The sequence below is a fragment of the Macrotis lagotis genome, chromosome 7, assembly GCF_037893015.1.
Source record: "Macrotis lagotis isolate mMagLag1 chromosome 7, bilby.v1.9.chrom.fasta, whole genome shotgun sequence".
NCBI classification, from domain to species: Eukaryota; Metazoa; Chordata; class Mammalia; order Peramelemorphia; family Peramelidae; genus Macrotis; species Macrotis lagotis.
Window position 1 is genome coordinate 31159571 of NC_133664.1, and position 20464 is coordinate 31180034.

The window sequence follows — 20464 nt, forward strand, 5'->3', positions numbered from 1 at the left end:
TGATTCATTTTAATATGTGAAAATAATGTGATAAATATAAATTTTAGGGTGATGGGTCCTGATGGAGCCAAATACTTTAATGTTCCAGCACTGCCTCTGAGCCTTGTTAACTGGTTAGCAACTTTCTTAACTTAGTGCTCTATTTAAGCATTTTGTATGCTACTTAGGAACATGCATATGAAGAATCTCACCCTCCCTCTTTCCTTCTCCTTCCCTCTTTCTTTTCCCCCATTCTTTTCCTTTTCCTCTCTTCTCTCTCTCTAATTTCCATTTTCCTACTCCATCCTCCTTCTTTTCCTCTCTTCCTTTGCCTTCACTTTCAGCCTTTACTTCTCCCTTTCCCTTTTCTTCTCTTTCTTCCTCTCCCCATTTTGCTCACTTTCTCCCTCTTACTGCTCCTTTCCTTCTTCCTCTCCCTCCTTCTTTTTCTTTTCTCTCTCCTATCCCTTTTACTCTCTTTCCCTCTCTCTTCCCTTTCCTTTCCTGCTTCCCCTCTTTCATTCTCCATCTTTCTTTCCCTTTCCTCTATCTCTCCTTTCCCCTTTCCTTCTCTTTCTCTTTGCCCTTATGCTCTCCATTTCTCCTTCTTTCCTTCTCTTTCTCTCTCCCCTCCTCCCTCTCCTGCTATTTTTTCTTTTGCTTCCCCATCTCCCAATATACATTATCTTTATTCATGGAAATGAATGGAAAGTGTTTTTCATTGGTTATATAAAACTACTGAACCTTATAGAAACTTGAGTTAGAAAAATTGGTAAGGGAAGCTTTAGTCATACTTGCTAAGCAAAACAAATATGATAAATGAAATATATTGTATGTATGTCTTCATTTAGTTGGGGTAATGATGGTCTTGATGTTACATTTAATGAGGTTTTCATTAAATTTACAACAATTTACCAAATGAGTATGGTGAGGGGGAGAAAGGAAGCAGGAGAGAAAGGGAGATAAAATGGGGAAAGAAAGAAGAGGAAAAGGAAGGAGAGAGAAGAGGAGAGGAGAGGAAGAAGAAAAGTCAAGAGGGTGAGGAAAAAGAGAGAGGGGGAGAGAGTGAGACATAGACAGGAATTGAAAAGAAGACTAAAGACAGATACAGAATCATAAATAAGCTGTAAATTGAAGTTAGGACCATTTAGACTGACTGTCAGGACCTGACAAGAATGAAGGACAATTTTTGTCTCAAGGAAAAAATCATTAATAATTACCTTTTGTTCTTTCTCTAGCCATATAAAAATTGTCTCTCTTTCTAGAGTCACCTTTTAGTGGTAAACAAATGTCTGATTTTCAAAGCTTGGTTTATTTATTGTTAAATGCAACCCTTATAGATGTGTACTTAATTTTCCTCTTAGAATTCAAGCAATAACATCACATATCCACTCCTAGGATAACATTTGGAACCCCTTCCTCACATTTCTTGAGATGTCTTGGGTATTTCTCCTATGTTATCTTATTTGAGCAGAATGTACCATACCCAAACAGGTGCTATAACCACATCAGTTTAGGAAGAAAATGAATATATGAAAAGTGCATAATCTCTCACCAAGAGCCTCTGGCAATGCTTGAAAATCCATGAAAAGTTCCCTGAGAGTCCACTGAGGATGCTTCTGAGGAAAGTGGGCTGGGGGCCCAGAGTTAAAAATACCCATTGGCACAGAAGGTCCAGTTCTGCAAAAAGTACATGGCCCATAGCCCATCCTCAGGCCTGACACAGCAAACAAAAGTAACAAAGAACAGATACAAGACTCCAGAAATAGAGATATCAACAAAAGAAACAGAAGAAAATAAAATAATTAAAATAGCCCTTTCTTTTCTTCCCTCTAAACAATTTCTATGTCTGAAAATCATACCCATCCTTTAAGTCAGCTGAAAGTAAATCTCACCTATGGAATTTCCATAGTTGTCCTGGCTAGAAATAATATATCTCCTTCCAAACTCCAGCAATCATAGCCAATTCTTCATATGGAACATATCATGCTATATTCTATCATTTTTGGACATGTATAATTGACTTGTGTCATACAATTTATGTCATAAATATTTGAAGTGACATTCCTTTCACAATTGGGAAATTTTATTTTAGGAAAGAGGCAGAACATTTTGAGAGCATCTCTAAGAAAGCAACAACTCAAAGAAAATTGGAGAAATAGCACTGAGTTCTGTGAGGACCCTAGAGGAAATTATTCCTGGGTGGGGACCTATTTATTGAGGGCAAAAAATGGACAAAGTGTGATGTTTCCAAGCAACTGGTTTGCATGACTATTGTGAGCATGAAAACCATGGTAACCTGAAAAAAAAAGAGTCAAGTCCAGTATTTTATGGTGCCTATGTGAGGTGTGTCTTTCTCACCTTAAGATCAAGGTGAGTGGCATCACAGAGTAGCCTACTTTTAATCAGTAACTCTAGAAATAAGAGGTTGAAGAAGGAAAGTGAAGATGGAAGCAAAGTGAAGCAAGGTGATGATAGGTATTCTAGGAAGAACCATGGCTACCTCCTACTTCTTAAAGGACATGGCCACAGGTGAGTGGATGCTTCCATGAGAACAGTTTTTCTCAGGGAAATCTGAAAGAGTTGCTAGCACCTTCCCTGTTCTCATCTTGATCTAACTAGACGAAGACAAGCCTTGCAACCCATGCTGGGAACTGAACTGATACTGGAGGATATTAGTTATTAGTTGATGGTAACTGAACTGACTGGGGAAAAGAGAAGCTTGTCTGCCTTGCTCTTGGTATCACTTGCTAAAGGAGAAATTCCTCACAACCAGTCAAAAAAGTTGACCTGAAAACCTCTTCATTCTCAACCTTCAGGGAATTTTTTTTTTTTTTTTGCTAAAATGATGCAATACCGTTTTAGAGATTAGCAAAGAAAATCCTCTAGATAGGGCCAGTTGATGGTCCAATGGATAGGGAAATGGGCCTGGGTCTGAAAGATCTGAGCTCAAATTCAGACATCTGACATGTGACACTGAGCAAGTCAATCTCTGTGGCCTCAGTTGCCTCACTCTAAAATAGAGGTATTAAGAGCACCTGTTCTTTTAAGAATCAAGTGAGATAATGGTGCAAAAAGCATTAAATATAGTACACACCATAAAGTAGGGGCTATATAAATCCTTATCTATTATCCCCCCCCACTGGCATTGAGCATCCAATGAAGAAGCAATGACTTTTGGCAATCATAGTTTCCTAAGAACACTCAAGACATCAAAACCTACACATTAGCCCAGAGGCAGGCCAGGAGCTTGACCATTCATGTGTCTCCCTGAGAAGTTGTTCTAAGGTTAAACTCATTCTTCCTAATGGGTATTTGGTGCAGTGATGGGAGATTGTGAACCTAGGATCATGGTAGTTCTGTATGATTGTGATCTTGTACTATGCTTAGCAAATATTTCATAATTAAGAGGAAATGGTATGATCTTGACTGATTTGTTTAAATGGAAGCACGCAAGTAAAGATCCAGAGATACAATTGTGAGTAGTGGAAATAGAAATCTTTCATACAAGGTTTCTTTCTTCTTCTTCTTTTTTTTTTTTTTTTTTAGGTTTTTGCCAGGCAATGGGGTTAAGTGGCTTGCCCAAGGCCACACTGCTAGATAATTATTAAGTGTCTGAGGTCGGATTTGAACTCAGGTACTCCTGACTCCAGGGCCAGTGCTCTATCCACTGTGCCACCTAGCTGCCCCCAAGGGTTATTTCTAAGATGGAACCTGACAAATTACAAATTTGGTCCCCCAGGGACCAAATCTAGCCTGAAGCCTATAATAGTTGCTCAGCAAGTGAAGCATTTTTATATCTTAAAATAATTTTATTGTTTTTAAAAATATAAAAATAAAAACATTCTTAACTCGTGGATCATACAACACCCATCAGGCCAGGGGCATAGAAATAAGGTGACCTTTTGCCCTAAGACTGAGAGCATGTTGCATCTTCATGGTCATTTCTGTTTAGAAAGTCTCTGAACTTGTGGGTGAGTTATACCCCCCAGAAAGAAGAGTGTAGGTATGTGCCTAAAATACACTTACAAGTCACATTCAGGAAGGCTTTAGAAGGAAAGAGCAAGGATCTTAGATTTAGCAGGAGGGGCCTCAGAGATTAGCTAGTCCCACCACCTTTTTTAAGAGATAAGGAAATTGATGCTTAACTTTTCAAGGTAAAAATGGGTTTTCACAGAGGAAAAGCAACTTAGCCGGATCTTTAACTGTATTCTATTGCTAACAAATGGAACCTTCTGTCTACTGCAAAAGAGCTGTATCCAATCTCTTATATGTTATTCTTCCTTTTGCTCTTGGGCAACAGGGACTGCATCTTATACTTAAAAAAATTCTTCCCCAGCATCAAGAATAATATCCTGAATACAGTAGTCTCAATAAATATGTTTTCTGTAAATATATAATAGCTACTATGCTTTGGGTAGACCAAAGGACAGAGAAGAATAGAAGAGGGGATTTGCATCATCTTTTTCAGTAAATCCTCTAAAATATCCTCTTTAATAATAATTGGCAAACATCTCTCTAAAAGTTTCCGGAAGCAGCAATCTCAGAGAAGTCAAGAAGCCTTAATGGATTTTTCTCCCTGCATTTCAAATGATCAGAATTTTTTTTTTTTGCTACTTAAGGAAAAAACTTCAAAATGACTGGCTTCAGTAGTTTATCAAAAAAAAATCATGGAATGATTTACTTGGAAGAGATTATCTAATTTAACATGTTTTGTCCACATGAGGAGTCATATCCTTACATGTGTATACTCTGTCCAATGGAATATGAATTTTGATTGCTTATACATTGAGAGATACATCATATTGATGTAAATTTGTAGCCAGGAATCCTCATACTGATGCTTTTACCTTGCCTTACTGGATTGCCGGAGTATCTTGGTGATAAAGGAGGGACCTACATCCAAAGGCTAAGGGCTCCCACTGCTTCCAGGTCTTCACTAGAACTCCTGTTTCCTATTAAATCAGATGATGAAATGATAACGGTTATGGAAAAGGCAATGAGAAGGATGTCTTTGTACAACCTTCCCCTCACCATAATCAACATAATGTGGAAGTCATGTCATTATTCATTTGATGACATGGTCTTCCTCCTTTATGAAGAACAATAATCAATCATCAATAACTTCTGAAACACTCTTGGATTGGGAAATTAGATTATTTTCTCCTTTTTTCCTATTTATTTATTTATTTATTCTATCTTTAAAAAAAAACTGAGATAATGAACTTTTGTCTCATGAAGTTTTCTTTTTGATTTCTTGAAGAACAGCTCTGATAAAGCAGCCTTTGTTAAAACCCATTGTGATTCAAAAGGACTACTTGTTCATGCCTTTAATCCATTCCACTCTGGCTTCCACTGATTGATCAGCCCTTCTCATTGGCTTATGGTTTGGGTCGTAATGGCTCAGAGTGAATGTAAATAGCTTTTGTTTTTAGTCTGGAAAGAAACTCTGAGGGTCCTTCCCCACTCAAAGTGATTCTTCTGTGAAGGCAAATTAGATCATTTTTGCATTAATTACATAGCCTCAGATAAACTGAGGCTGGAGAAAGACCTTAGTTTTAGAAGGTCAAGGTTTCCCCCTCCATCTGGGGCCATCACCACTCATCTTGACCTATGTCTTGCCACTGGCCTGGACTCCAATGACTTTATACAATTCTGCCTCATTTGAATCCAATTTGCTTGCAAATTAAGATATCACCCTCCCTATGTTATTGGTCTTCTTCAAGAACTAAGGACAAACCACAACAATCAGAAGCAAAATGCTTTTCAGGATGGACAGGATGAAAAGAGAGAGAGAGTAGAATAATCAAGGGAGAAAGAGAAAGAATGGAAATATACAGATAGTGATCATAACTGTAAAAAATCTTTTCTGCTAGTTTCTCAGCTAAAAGTCTCATTTTTCAAATAGAGAACTAAGTAAAATTTACGAGTAGTCAAATTGTTATTATTGATTAAAATCAAAGGATACAATCAGTTCTTAAATGTCATAATCAAAGATATTCCTAGTCATATAAAAATACCGCAAGCCATCTCTGATTAGAGAAATGAAAATTTAAACAATTCAGAGGTACTATCCAACAGCTATCATTTGGTGAAAATGATAGAAAAGGAAAATGACAAATGGAGGGGATGTGGAAAAATTTAAGATTGTGGAATTATGATGTGATTTGACCATTTTGGAAAATAATTTGGAATTAGATTCAAAGGGTTATAAAACTGTGTATACCCTTTGACCCAGCAATACTACTTTGGCTCTATATCCAAAGAGATATTTTTTAAAAGGAAAAGAACCTATATGCACAAAATATGTTTAAAACAGCTTTTTGTTGTAATTTTTTTTTTGTTCTTCATTTTCTTTTCTTTTTTTTTTTTTTTTTTTTTGCAAGGCGAATGGGGTTAAGTGGCTTGCCCAAGGCCACACAGCTAGGTCATTATTAAGTGTCTGAGACTGGATTTGAACTCAGGTACTCCTGACTCCAGGGCCGGTGCTCTGTCCCTTGTGCCACCTAACTGCCCCTTGTTCATCATTTTCAAAAAAGACCATGACATTAAGGAGGTGTTGCCATGACCAATACATGAATTGGATTTGAATGAGGGGATGCTGTCCTTAGTCACCAGCCTCACTTTCTCCTCCAGAAACCCTCTGGGTCCAGGGGTCAGCTGTGAATCAGGATGAATGGGGATGGCCCTGGGTGGGAGGCAGTCAGGGTCAAGTGACTAGCCCAAGGTCACACGGTTAGTGAGTATCAAGTGTCTGAGGCCGAATTTGAACTCTCCTGAATCCAAGGTGCGTGCTCTTTCTACTGTGCCCCGTAGCTGTCCCTTTTTTTTTGTGGCAAAGAACTGGAAATTGAGGGGGGTGACCATTAATTGAGACTGAACAAGCTTTGGTATATGATTGTGATGGAATACTATACTGTCATAAGAAAAACCAGGTGTGATTTATAAGAACTGATGAAAAGTGAAGTTAACAAGGAGAACATTGTATAGAGCAATATTTTACAACGATCAACTATGAATTACTTATTTTCAATAACACAATGATCCAAGACAATTATGAAGAACTCATGATGAAAAAATCTGTCTACTTCAGAGAAAGAAGTGGTTGAGTCTGATTGCAGATTAAAGCATGCTTTTCTAACTTTATTTTTCTTGTTTTTCTTGTATTTTTTTTCTTTTTTGGTTTGTATTTTCTTTCATCACTAATATGTAAATATGATTTTCATGACTCCACATGTATAACTTATATCAAATTGTTTGCCAAGGAGGAAGGAAAAAAGGAAGAGAATTTGGAACTCATTTTTAAAACATGAATGTTAAAATTACTTTTACGTATAACTGGAAAAAATGAAAGATTAAATAGCAAAACAAAAACCAACCACATAAAAAACTGGAAGGACCACTCCTCTATCAGAGAATGAGATAAGAAAATTGGGGGGTGATACTTAAGGATTTGGGGAGAATGGGCAGGAAAGGGGAGGATGGGGAGGAAAGGATTCTCATGAAGTATATAGTTTCTTTTAGTTTTTATTATTTTAGATTTTTGCAAGGCAATGGTGCCAAAGTTACATGGCTAAGTAAGTATTAAGGGTCTGAGGTCAGATTTGAACTCAAGTCCTCCTGACTCTGGGCTGGTGCTCTATCCAGTGCGTGACCTAGCCACTGTACAGTACTTTTTCTCACTAAAGAAAGAGAAAAGGAGGAGATTGAGAAGTGAGGGGAAAGGGAGGGTGTTGTAGAAAGTTTAAGGACAGAAGAGAACGCTACATGATTTTGGCTGGAGGTTACAAAGAAGATGAATAAATTAGGAAGATTAAGAGACTGCGAAAGATGAAAGTATGGATGATTCTAGTGAGGCAGAAAAATGGAAATTGTTCAAATTCTCTGCTTCTAGTTGAAAGAAACTTTTTCATTAATATCCAGTGGGTCAAAATTTATTATCTTTTATGAAATTGTAGAATCAAGACAAAAAATGACGCCCATTAGTGTACCCTTGACTACAAAACCCCGCATTATCTTCTTACTTGAATAGTTTCTGATTTTGTTTGACTTTGAGTTCCACATAGACAACTGTATCATTGTGATGATGCTTAGTGATACAGGCTTTTTGAAGGCTAAACAGGAAGAATATGAGACCTGGAGATTCTTGCTAATATAGAAAAGGCTTTGAATTTAGGCATCAGGTGTTCTGTGCAGTGTTATCTAAGGGCTAGTCTTTGCTTGAACTCCACGTTAGCCACAAGATAGCTAATTTCCTGGCTCATGGCAAAACAAACAAATAAACAAAAAACATCCTAAGGAACAAAGTCACAGATCCTTGAGATATTGAAGCATTATAACCTTAGCCTTCAGTAAATGAAAGAGTCTAAATATAAAGCTATATTATTTCAAATGCTTTAGAATGTCATTTAGTGTAGTGGAACACTATAGTCAAATTTACTTATCATGAGAACATGGAGTCATAAGTTTGTATTCAAAAAGACCCTTAGAGACAATTGAATCCAACCTTCTAATTTCATAGCTTAGGAAAATGAAGCCCTGAGAGGTCATGACTCATCCAAGATCATCTTGGATTAAGAGCTCAAAGAAAGAGTAAAAAAATGAAGTCCCTTCCTTTTGCAGAAAGGGAGGTTCAGAGAGGTGAATGATTTATCCAAGGTCACAGAACTAGTATCTCAGGCAGGATTTGAACTGAGTTCTTCCTCACTCCACTGACCCCCTCCAGTTGATGTGAATTTCTTTTACACTGTTATTTTAATAAGGTGTCTTTACTACTAAACTATCATGTTGAATACATCTTATAAATTTAATTGGAAGAAAAATTCAATAGATTTCCTCAATAATTGTATCAAAATTCATCTTAGACATGTCATGGTAAAGTGATTATCTAGTAGACATAATTTTATTTTTTAATTCAATGTTTCCTTTAGTTTCCTTTTAAATTACCTACTGAGCATGTCCTAAAAGGATCCTTTTTGAGATCCAGGTGGTTCTGACATTCTGGCATTCTGCAACATTATTCAGCAATGGAAATAGCAATTGCATCCTTTTTTAAAAAAAACAACTTGTTCTTATGTTTCTTAAGTTTTACATTATGCTTTTTTGTTTGACAGTGAAGCTATTAATTGAGAGAAGCAAGCTTGATGGAGTTTCTAGAGAACTAACCTCAGAGTCAGGGAGAAACTGAGTTTAAAGGTGTTTTTGATGCATCCTGTCTGTCTGACCCACAGGCAAGGCACCTAACTTTTCATTGTCCCCAGTTGCAAAGTCAGATGATTCTCTGCTTTGCTTATCTTTATAATAACAGATCTGAAATAACAGATCTAATCTTAAAAAAATCAATATATGTTTCATTAATTAATCTTCCTATTAAGTGAAATCCCAAAATTCTTTAAATAATATGCAGTGATCAGAAGGATATTACCCCTTACTTTGCTATGAACTCAATCCATTCTGATTGTCATAATGCATTAATGCGATAAAGGTTCTATGGATATTAGAGACTGGTACTTGGATTTCCCTGCCAGGTAGACTTGCAATAAATATTTGTTCTGAGAACAAATTGGAATAGGGCATTGTAATCACAGAACATCCTGGTGGGCTTAGATTCCTATTAATTTAATAGCAAAGAGGAACTCAAGGCCATGTCTTCATGGATGAAATCTTTTCCAAACAGACTATTTCCTTGCCAACAATAAATATTTTTTGTCTCTCTTGCACATGTCCTCTTGGCATTGAAAGGAATGCAGCAAGAAATGTCTGAAGCCAAATAACACAACACTGTCTTGGGATATGATTGGGAATAAAGTTTGAAAAGTTAGTCCAAAGGGCTTCCCAGGAAGCTGAGAATGTCAGCCATGGACTTCTGACACTGCCTTCTTCCCCATTGTGCTAGAGGACAGGGCAGAGTTTGCCAGTAAGCTGAAGTTTGGTTCTTAGACTCCTGCTGATCAGTTTTTTAAGTGAATTTTAGAAAAATCAGTGACACAATAGCTGCCAGTGACTTGGTGAGTGGGCTTCAATGGTCCTTTGAGAGAGGACAAGTGACCTGAATGGTCACTATATGGTACTATAGGATCAAAGAATAGGGATGGAGAGGGAATCAAAAAACCATCAAATCCAACCCCCTCTTTTCACAAATAAGGAAATTGAGAACTAGAAAGCTTAAGTGACTTGTCCTGGGTAAGAAAGCTAGTAAGTACCTAAGGGAGAATTTGAACTTGAATTTTCTTGACTTCGAGACTTGTGCTCTAATTACTTCTCCACCTGGTATATGGGACTTAAAGTAGTCAAACACAACCCTTAGTGTTTTATTTATCTGGATATTTCCAGCTACCTAATCCCAAGATAACAGAAGAAGACTTACAAATCATAACATTGTGATGAAATATTTTGCAGCGGTGATCGATGTATTGACTCTTTGAGACATGATCAACTTTATCCCTAAGTTCATTGGTTGATTTTTCTTCTTGATTTGGTTTTTTTCTTCTGTGTAAAACTAAGACATAAGAACAATAAACATTAAAAAAAAGAAAAAGAAACATTCAAATTGACTTATTAATATAATTCTTTTGATTGTTTTTGTCTTCAGGAGATATGGATCCAAACCCTATCTCTGATACATGTCAGATTATTGAATTTAGTATAAGGAAAAAAAGGTGAGTTATTTTCAAAATTGTCTTTTTTATTTTATAGCTGAAGGAATGTGACTTTCCTAAGATGACTCAGTATGGTCAATAGATCCATCACAGGGAGGAATTGGAGATGTCCCTTCCTTTTGCAATCTAGAAAAATGAGGTTCAGGGAAGTTAAGTCATTTGCTTAAAGTCATAGGGAGTGACAGGCAGAATTTGAGATTTTGTCTGATGCCAAAACTAATGTTATTTCCATTTCTTAAGTTATTACTTTCTACATTTGCTAGTTTTGTGACCCCATGGAGGGGAAAAAAAAGAACCAACCTTCTCAATTTTAATTTCCTTCCCTGCAAAATAGAGAAAAAATAATCCTGGTATTACCCAATCCAAAAAGTTGTTGCAAGTGAAGGTTTGAGATTAAAGAACCCTAGAAATGCCAGTTATGATCAATTGACTTGTATAACAACAGATTTTTCAGGGATCCAACATCCATCTACCTATTTATTTATCTATCCCTATATATCTATCCATCTATCAATCCATCTATTATATATTTGTTTTTTCATTCATCTGTCTCTCTGGTTCTGTCTCATCTATTTATTGTTTATCTTTCTATCATTTATCTTCCTCTCTCCCTTTCCATCTATCTTTCTACCTACCTTACTATCTATCTAGTATATATCTAGTGGTGTTCTTTTTCTACCATCCATCTATCCATCTGTTCATCTGTTGTCTATAATCTATATGAATTTGCCCCCACTTCTTGAGTGAAGGGAGCATTTCTTTCCACTTCATCTTTGACACCTGGATAAGTACCTAATAAATGATGGTTGGTTGATTGGCTATTAATAAACCTTTGTGAATGTAGCCAATGGTTCCATCCTGTGAATTCCTTTTTCAGCTATCAAAGTGCGATAGGCCTATTTAACTACTTCAGTATAAAATGCATATCCCTAAAAATCATCTGCTAGGATCAGACTCTATGTTTGACTAAAATTAATCTTTTATACGTATCTTTATACATATCTTATTATACATAATGCAGCTTCATTTCTCTGTCACCCAGCAGGAGACAGTGAGGTGGACAAAATAATGTGAATGTTGTACATTTCTCCTTGGTTGCTTTAAATATGAAAATGTCCATGAGGTCTGTATATTATTAAATAGATACCGTAGTTGGTTTAATCTTGCTTAGTGAAGCTTACTACATTGCTTGAAATCCTGAAATTTTTGACTACAGTAGAGTTGATAATTTCAGAAATATTTTGATAATATACTACAAAGTACCAAAGGTATTAGTTTAATTTTATGTTCATGTTTTGATGTTTTAAAGACGTTTTTTAATTTAAGTGGGGTAGAACTAAGTCAACCTGATCAAAAATGTTTCCAATGACCATAGGAATATTTTTTTCACTAGAATGTTATTCATGCATTTGAAAACCTTGAACAAAGAATGTTTCCCAAAATGAAAGAGTATTTTCATTATGTAATGGCTAACCAGAAACAATGCTTGAAAGAACACTGCTAAAAAAGAAGAACCTTAATTACTGAGATCTTTAAATATATATTTATAAACCTTTAACCACCACTGTAACTGTATCTAAAATCAACTATTTTTTCCTGTGTGATTTCTTTGAGCATATTTCTGTTTTAAAGTAAAAACAGAATACTCAACTTCATTTCAAAATGCCTAAGGGGCATTCTCCTTGAAATTCCCAGAAATAATGGACTCCTTTTTTATCTTGCATTAATAGAAAGGCACAATAAAATAGGAATGTTAAAACTTGATAGTTAAAAGCAGGTCTCCCAGGCCATTATAAAATTGCCTGACACTTTGCTTCTGGCAATGTCTGCCTCCCTGTTTTCCATGTTGGGGGGGAGGGAGAAAAAAATTTAATATAATGCCAGGAAAATCATAAGATTTCTTCTATTCATTTATAAACTATTAATTGGATTCATTAATTTATGACAGTCCTTAATCTTTGATTTTCTACCTCACTGATATGTGAATGAAGGCTGAAATCTATGTATGTTGTATTAGCAATGATAAATCTGTATTTCTGAAGATCTTTCCATTTATTATTTCTAGATCCATACAGCAACCCTCTCTGGTAGGTAGAAAAATATTATGTCCATTTAATAGGCAAGGAAACTCAGACAATAATCAACTAATTAAGCATGTATTAAATACCTATTAGGTTTTAGGCATTATGCAGTTAGTGGGGAAAAAGAGGAAAAATGGAAATCTCTGTCTTCAAGATGCTTGCATTCTGTCAGAGGAAACAATATTTACACCAAGGAGTAAATCCAAAATATATACAAAAAATACAAATCAATTTGGGGCCATTAAGAGGTGGGGGTAGGGGAAGAAAGGCTTCATGTAGGATGTAGCATGAGCCTTGAAATAAGCTAAGGATTCTCAGAGGTATCTGAAAAGAGTGTGTTCTCAGTATGGATGACAGTCTATACAAAAGCATAGGGGTGAGAATGGAACATCACAGGTGAAAAACACCAAGGATGGTTCACTTTAGTTAGGGTGAAGGGTGTGTGAAGGAGAGAAATTGTAAATTGGGAAAGGTGAATTGAAGCCAACTTGCTAAGGCTTTTAAATTTTAAAGAGGCATTTTTCTTTGGCCTTTATTGGTGGCTGAAACTTTTTGAACTCCTCATTTACAGTCAGATTTGTACTTTAGGAAGCCAACTGTTTGGATGCTGAATTGAAGTAAAATGAGACTGTAGGCTGGGAGACCAAGTAGGAGACAGTGGCAGTTCTCTGATTGAGAGATGACAGCTTGGACTAGAGTTGCTGTGGTATGTCTAGAAAAAGGGGGCAGATATTAGGGATATTGGGGGAGAGAAACTGTCAACATCTGGCAAATGATTGAGCAAGAACCCTACAGGAATGAGTGAAATGGAGCTACAAGCCAAGGGTTATTTCAATATTGGGCATTGTGTTTATTGGGAAGTCTCCTTTAGGACATCTTTCCTAATAACCTATTTGTTAGTGTCCATGTCTCAATATTACTTTGCCTTCATACATTTATTTTTTTTCTATTTGCTTAACTGTATACATATTATATTTTGCATAGACTATAAGTTCCCTGTGGGCAGGGACTATAAGATCCTTGTGGGCAGCTCTTAATGCTATGCCTGGGATATAGAAGTCACATAATGCATTTTTCTCATCTTGCAGAAACAGAGAGACTAGGAAGTGCATGGTAAGTGTTAATAAGAAATACATTTTCAGAGATATTAAGTAGTTTAGTCCAGATCAATTAGGTCAGCTGGGTGGCATGATGGTTAAAGCACTGAGCCTGGAATTAGGAAGATCCGAGTCCAAATCTGGCCTCAGCTCTTAGCTGTGTGATCCTGGTCAAGTCATATCAACTATTTGGTTCACTTTCCTCATCTGTAAAATGTACTGGAAAAGAAAATGGAAAGTTACTCCATTATCTTTGTTAAGGTCAATTGTTTGTGAAACCATTTAGCATTTTATCAGGGTCTCCCAACTCCAAGTCCAATGTATTCCCAGCATATTACATACCTTATATTCAATTTAATGTTTCCTTATTTTATTAGTATAAATGATAGCATGGGTAATAATGCATTTACACACTTTTATCTGTGACATTCTCATCCAAATCTTGCCATGATTCCTTCAGAGAAGCTTACCTGATATATTGGATGTCATCTTTTGGGTCTTTTTATATGTCATGGTACTAATAAGACATGTGAATTAACCATCTCAAAACTAGATGTTTCATAAACATTTGAAACTTAAGTCCAAAACTGAATCTGTTATCTTTCCTCCAAACGCTCCCCTCTATCCCTGAACCATTCCCCCCACCCCAGTTCCCTAGGAGAAAAACTTCAGTTTTATCTTCACCTCTCACTCTCATTCACATCATTTGTACAATCTGTCATATTATGGTCCAACCTTCATAATTTTACTTGCATTTATTCCCTTTCCTCCTATTACCATGACCCATCATTACTTGTCTGAAATATTTCAAGATTCCTCATTGTGTTTTCCCCAATCAGGCACCAAAGTGATCTTCCTAAAAGCGCATCTAATCATTCTGTGTTTATTACATATGTACTATGTATGCACACATGTATATTACAATATGAAAATATGTGGGGGTTTTGTAGTGATGACTTTGGGTCAAAATTGGGGAAAATCAAGACAAGCTTCATGTGGTAGTTAACACTTCAACTCAACTTTAACTAGATTTTGAGATATTAAGAAGAAAGGATAGTTAAAACTTCAGAGACAACTTTGACAGAGCCACTGAAGGGAGAAATAGAGTCATTTTTGTGAAATAATAGATCTGGAGCTTAACAGTTCATCTCTTCAAATGTGTACATTTTACAGATGAGGAAATTGAAGTTCAAAGAGATGAAAGGACCTATTTAAGGTTGTAGCAGCCATTAATTGGCATGAGAACAAATCTGAACCTAGGTACTCTGACTACTGGGGCTAATATTCTTTCTACTGTGCCATGGGGTATTATAGCAATCAACCATTAAATAATTTCTAAGCAGGCACTACTTTGGATATAAAGAACAAGAACAAATTAGGAGTCTCAGGAGAGTAGTTTTCTTATCAGGAGACAAGTAATGAAGCTATAAGTTTATATATAAATATATACATACATGTACGTATACCTATTATATATGTATGTTTTAAGTTATATCTCCCGTACATATGCAATATATATGTACATCTATTACATATGTATATACATATATATTTACAAGTATGTGTGTCTATGTGTATGTGTAGATATAATTCTATATTCATTTCTAAAGGTCCATATAGCTTCTGAATTCTGCTCTGTTATATCAATGAAGAAAACAATGCAAAGAAACATTTATCTTCATATATTATATATATTATATATTTATGTATATATCTCCATGCCTACAAAAACATGTGTGAAAGCTGCAACTAATCAGTTTACAGTCATTCTAAAGGTAAGGACAAGTCTGGAAGGACCAGTTTAAAATACGTCAATAGAAAGTACAAGGTGGCAAGAGTGCCACTCCTTCGATGGTGGTGCTTAGTTTTGTGACCATTAGCAATAATCAAGATAGAAAGAGAAGCCCAACTTAGAGACAAAGTGTCTATTTGCCATAGTAAATGTGGCATCAAACTCATTTGCACAAGCTTAAGAAGCAAAGGAAAAGCATTTTTGCTTTTCTTTCTCTCCCAGCTGACAGTAGTCTTGGGCTCATCAGATTTGGTTGTAGGGATTTCTGTGCTTCCCAGCATTCCTTTTTGGTGACAGACACAACACTCAGATAAAATTAGAAGGTTAACCAAGCATACTTTCCTTTCACATGATGGCTTATTTTGCTTCATCCCACTATTCTGTTGTAGTTGGCAGCTGTGGTCTTTATTATCTGATCATAAACATCAGGATTTATCATCTGAAACATATTCTCAATGACGGCCTACACTCAAGAAGAGCTAGAAGCACCATGTAGGAAATGTATATTTGAAGAAGCAGATACTCCAGGCTTGCAGCAATAAGGAAGGCTGATGGATAAACAACCCAAGTGCCACTCTGGGGTTCATGGAATATCAAAAGATTTCTCCCCTCTCCAATATATCCACATTGTAACTTCGAGACTTCTTTGCCTCATGTAATTCTTCTCATCAAAAAGTTTTATTGACCATCACCATCTCATCCTTTTCCCCTTCCTCCTCTTCGACTTTTAAGGTTCTTTATAATTGGGCTCCAAGATGATGAAATCCTTCTTTGCACCTTATTGTCTTAGAGAATTGCATAGATCTTGGAAAGATTAAAGGACTTGCTCAGGGTCATATCCAGTATGCATAAGAAAAAAAATTCAAACTAGACCTTTCTAGGTCAAGAAGCCAACTCTTTAATCTGCAAGTCATGCTACCTCTAGGTATTGGGGATCCAAAGGACAAGTGAAACAGATTTTTATTTTCAAATAATTTGTCTTGTACTGGTGTAAGATATAATACGAATGAATGAATGAAAAAATATATAACTAAGTTCTTATTTTGTATACAAAACACTTTGATCCATTCTGAATTACAAATACACAAGTGAAGACAGCTTCTTATCCCATTGAGTTTATAGTCTAAGGCACTTGCAGGACATAACCCATCATTGATTTGGTGACCAAGGATGAGTATTTTGGTTTTGGAAAATTCCAAATATGGTGGGCATGGATTTACCTACTCTTCCCAGGAACAATGGCAATATAGATGTGATTCTAGTTCCACAACTAGAATGCTGTGTGGGAAAAGATGGCAAGTACTGTAAGATAGTCATGTAGCTGAAGAGAAGATACCCAGAGTGTAGAACAAAGCTTGCCTAGGAATGTTCAAGATATATTGGGTTACCTAAGGTCTTTGACAATTGACAGTGGTGGGAGTGAAGGGGACAGTTGTGTCAGGGTAAGAGTTTTAGATATAGTATTTGATTTAAGTGGCAAAGTAGTTGGGGAGAAGATGCCTGTAAGGGTGTGTGTTTGTGTGTGTGTGTGTGTGTGTGTGCATATATGTATGTGTGGAAAGGAAAAAGGAAAAAAGGAAAGGAAAAAAATGTCAAAAAGAAAGGAAAACAATTCATCAATCCACGATTGAGTGATCTTTAACAACTGGGTGGTGAAGAGGTAAGGTAAGGCCTTCCCCAGAAAGTGACATCTGAGTTAAGCAGCAAAGACAAAGGATGAGACTTGGAGAACAGCTTGAATGAACACAGGGAGAGGCAAAGTTTAGCATTCAGGGATAGTCTAACAGTCAAATTCATTTAGCGTGTGCTTGATGTTGAGTAGAATGGGATAAAGCTGCAAAGGTAGGAGCCCATATGGAAGGCACTTCAAGTCAACCCATGGAGTTTGAATTTTATTCTTCAGGCAATAGGGAACAGAAGATTTTTGAGTCTGAGTGACATGATCAGTCACAGCATTTATTAGGCACCAATTGTGTATCAGCCCTGTGCTTTAGGGTAATTATTATAGCATTGTGGAGAAGGGTGGATGAGAGAGGGGGAGACAAATTAGAAGACCAATGGCATAGTTCAGGCTGAAGAGGAGGTAGTAGTTGAGGTGACCATGTGAGGGTAGAGAAGAAGACAGATACTGGATATATTGTGGAGATAGGATGGCTAGAATCTAAGTAATTCAGATGCATATTATACAGGGTGTGGAATGTTCTTGTTTTGAGGCTTGACTCATCTTTCTTTCAGTTACTTGCTTTCTGGTTAATTCCCTACTCACTTCATTTAGACCAGAGAGAGGAAAGAAAATGAAAAAGAACTGAATTCCATCAAAAACTATTGGTAGCTAATAGCTCCAATAATGGCTTGGTAGAAGGAGAGAGATGCATAACTGCTTCACTTATCAAACATGAAATCAGTTAATTGGCCCTTTATAAAGAGTAAGCTGTTCTGTTCTATAATAAAGACTGCTCAGTCAGCCCTTAGCAAGAGGTGGTAAAATGACATCAACAGAATTAAGAAAGAATATAAAAAGGTGAATTTTTCAAAAGGACAAAAGCTGAATCTAAAAGGTTTTTCCTCTTATTAGGCATTTGGAAAAAAAAAACAAAAGTTGTGCCTAGAGAAGGAAATGAAACCAAAGAAATTACTTTGAATCCCTTTGGAAGATTTAGCAAATGTGAAATGTGGACTCCCATAATTAGATGCAAGGGAACCCAGTGGTCACCTATCCCTACCATAACACGTCTAAGTATTCATTCTTCCTTAATTTGGATACCTAGAGGCCACTACCTCCTGAGAAAGTTCTAACTGTTAGGAAGTCTTTTTGCTGACCATGTCCTTGCTCCATTGATATATATTACATTTTTCCTCCACTGAATTTTAATGGGGGTTTATAGTGATAAGAGATGTTTCATGTAAACTTCCATACTTCCTCCATGTTGTATGGGCATTTGTTTTTTGAACTTGGATCCAGGATGTTTCAGGGAAGGGCACCTAGAGAGGCTCCCTTCATTTATATTCAGTAGGAGACCAAAGGAAGCCTGAATATACCACTAAAGTTTATGAGGTATGTGCTACTCAACTCCTCTTGATCTATGATTTGGGGAGGCCCAGAGGACTCCCAATAAATCATTCTCATTCCTTTGGAATTTGGTGATCTGTTCTAGGAAACTGGTAGGACTGTTGCTAGTAGCTAACATGGTAAGACTGCTTTTTATATTTAAGGTAAAACATGAACTCAGAAAATATTTTCCATATGGAAACTGGGTAATGGTAAGTGGAAGCCAGTCTTAATTATGTCTCTGGAACAAATAGACACAATCCAAACCCAAACATCATATGCACACAATAACACTAATAACTTTTGATGGATATGAATCAGAAGGGCTAGATTTAAGTCTCAAATCTGCCACTAACGAGCCTCATGAACTTGAACGGCTCATGCTCATAGTCTCGGCTTTCTTCTCTGTTACCTTGGAGAGGTCACATAGCACATTGGAAATTGTGTGGACTCTGGAGGGAGAAGGTGTTATTGTTCAGTCATTTTTTCAATCATGTCCAGAGATTTTCTTGGCAAAGTTACCAGAGTCGTTTGCCATTTCCTTTTCCAGCTCATTTTACAGATGAGGAACTGAAGCAAATGGGGTGAAGTGACTTGCCCAGAGTCACACAGCTAGGAAATGTGTGAGGTCAGATTTGAACTCGGGGAAAACTTCTTGACTCTTGGCCTAGCAGTCTACTTACTGTGTCACCTATAGCTGTCCTGGGGATGAGAGGACTTGGATTAAAGGTCTACCTCTGTTGTGTACTAGTTTCGTGATCTGTAGTTCTCAAATTCTTCATATGTCAGATGAGAGGGGCTAGAGCAAGACTCTTGGATTTCATTGCAGCAACAGGAGCACTGTGTCTGAGTTCGAAAGACCTGAATTCACACCCAACCTCTGACAATGACTAGCTCTGGGACTCCAAGGCCACTCACCTTACCTTTTCCAATGTTAGTTTCTTAATTTGTAAAATAGAAATAATATTCCGCATAGAATATAAGATAGAAATAATATTAGCTCCTACCACCAGGGCTTTTTTGATAATAAACTATGATAAGATTTTAAAGACACTTTGCAAACATTAACAATTTATTACTTCAATTGGCATAGGTGCTGCCTTCCCTGATGCAGATTACAACCCCGTGGTAACTTAATAGGCAGTCCCTGACCAAAAATTCTCTAGTTGTCACTCTGTGATCAACCTAGTGGTGACTCTCCTTGACTTTGGCCTATCCCTTGAATACGAGACACACAGTCTGGCATCATTAAAGTCATGGCCATAACTAGCTATTATTTTACCTAAGATAAGAAATACAAAAGGGAATCATCAAGAAACAGTCTCTCATATACTTCCCATCCCAACTTGCCATTCATTCCAGTCATTTTCTTGAGATTCTCCTTGCTGCTATATATTCTGGATCACTGGACCTTCAGAGAGGCTGAGGGACTTTACTCAGTTTTGGAATTCATAATCTGGGACTGAGCAGCCCTGATGGGTTGCTTGAGACTAAATCTCAAGTCATGCAGTCCAATATATTTAACTGATTTGAGACTAGGCATAGGGCAGTGAATAGAATACTCAACTTGAAGTCAAGAATTCCTGAGTTTATATCTTGCTTAGACACTAGCTGTCACAAAGACCCCATTTCAGACATGCCTGAAAAATGATTAAACAACAACAAAAAAGTAGACTTTGCTTCCCCTCTCATTTCCCCACGCACTGTTTCCTTGCCAACTACCTTGCCGCTGATGTGTATATATTTACTTTCCACCTCTTATTTTGGGAATGATAATCAAATCAATTCTACCCTTACCTCTCAAAACT

At 36.7% G+C, this 20464-nt stretch overlaps 1 long non-coding RNA gene across 2 annotated transcripts in view; it reads left to right on the forward strand.

Moving 5' to 3' along the window:
- The first annotated feature begins 2326 nt into the window (after positions 1-2326).
- Positions 2327-20464, forward strand: part of LOC141493643 (uncharacterized) — a 56944-nt gene continuing 38806 nt past the window's right edge. For both annotated transcript variants that reach the window (XR_012470268.1, XR_012470269.1), the window contains exon 1: positions 2327-2511. This is a non-coding gene — a long non-coding RNA (uncharacterized LOC141493643). The remainder of the gene's footprint in view (positions 2512-20464) is intronic.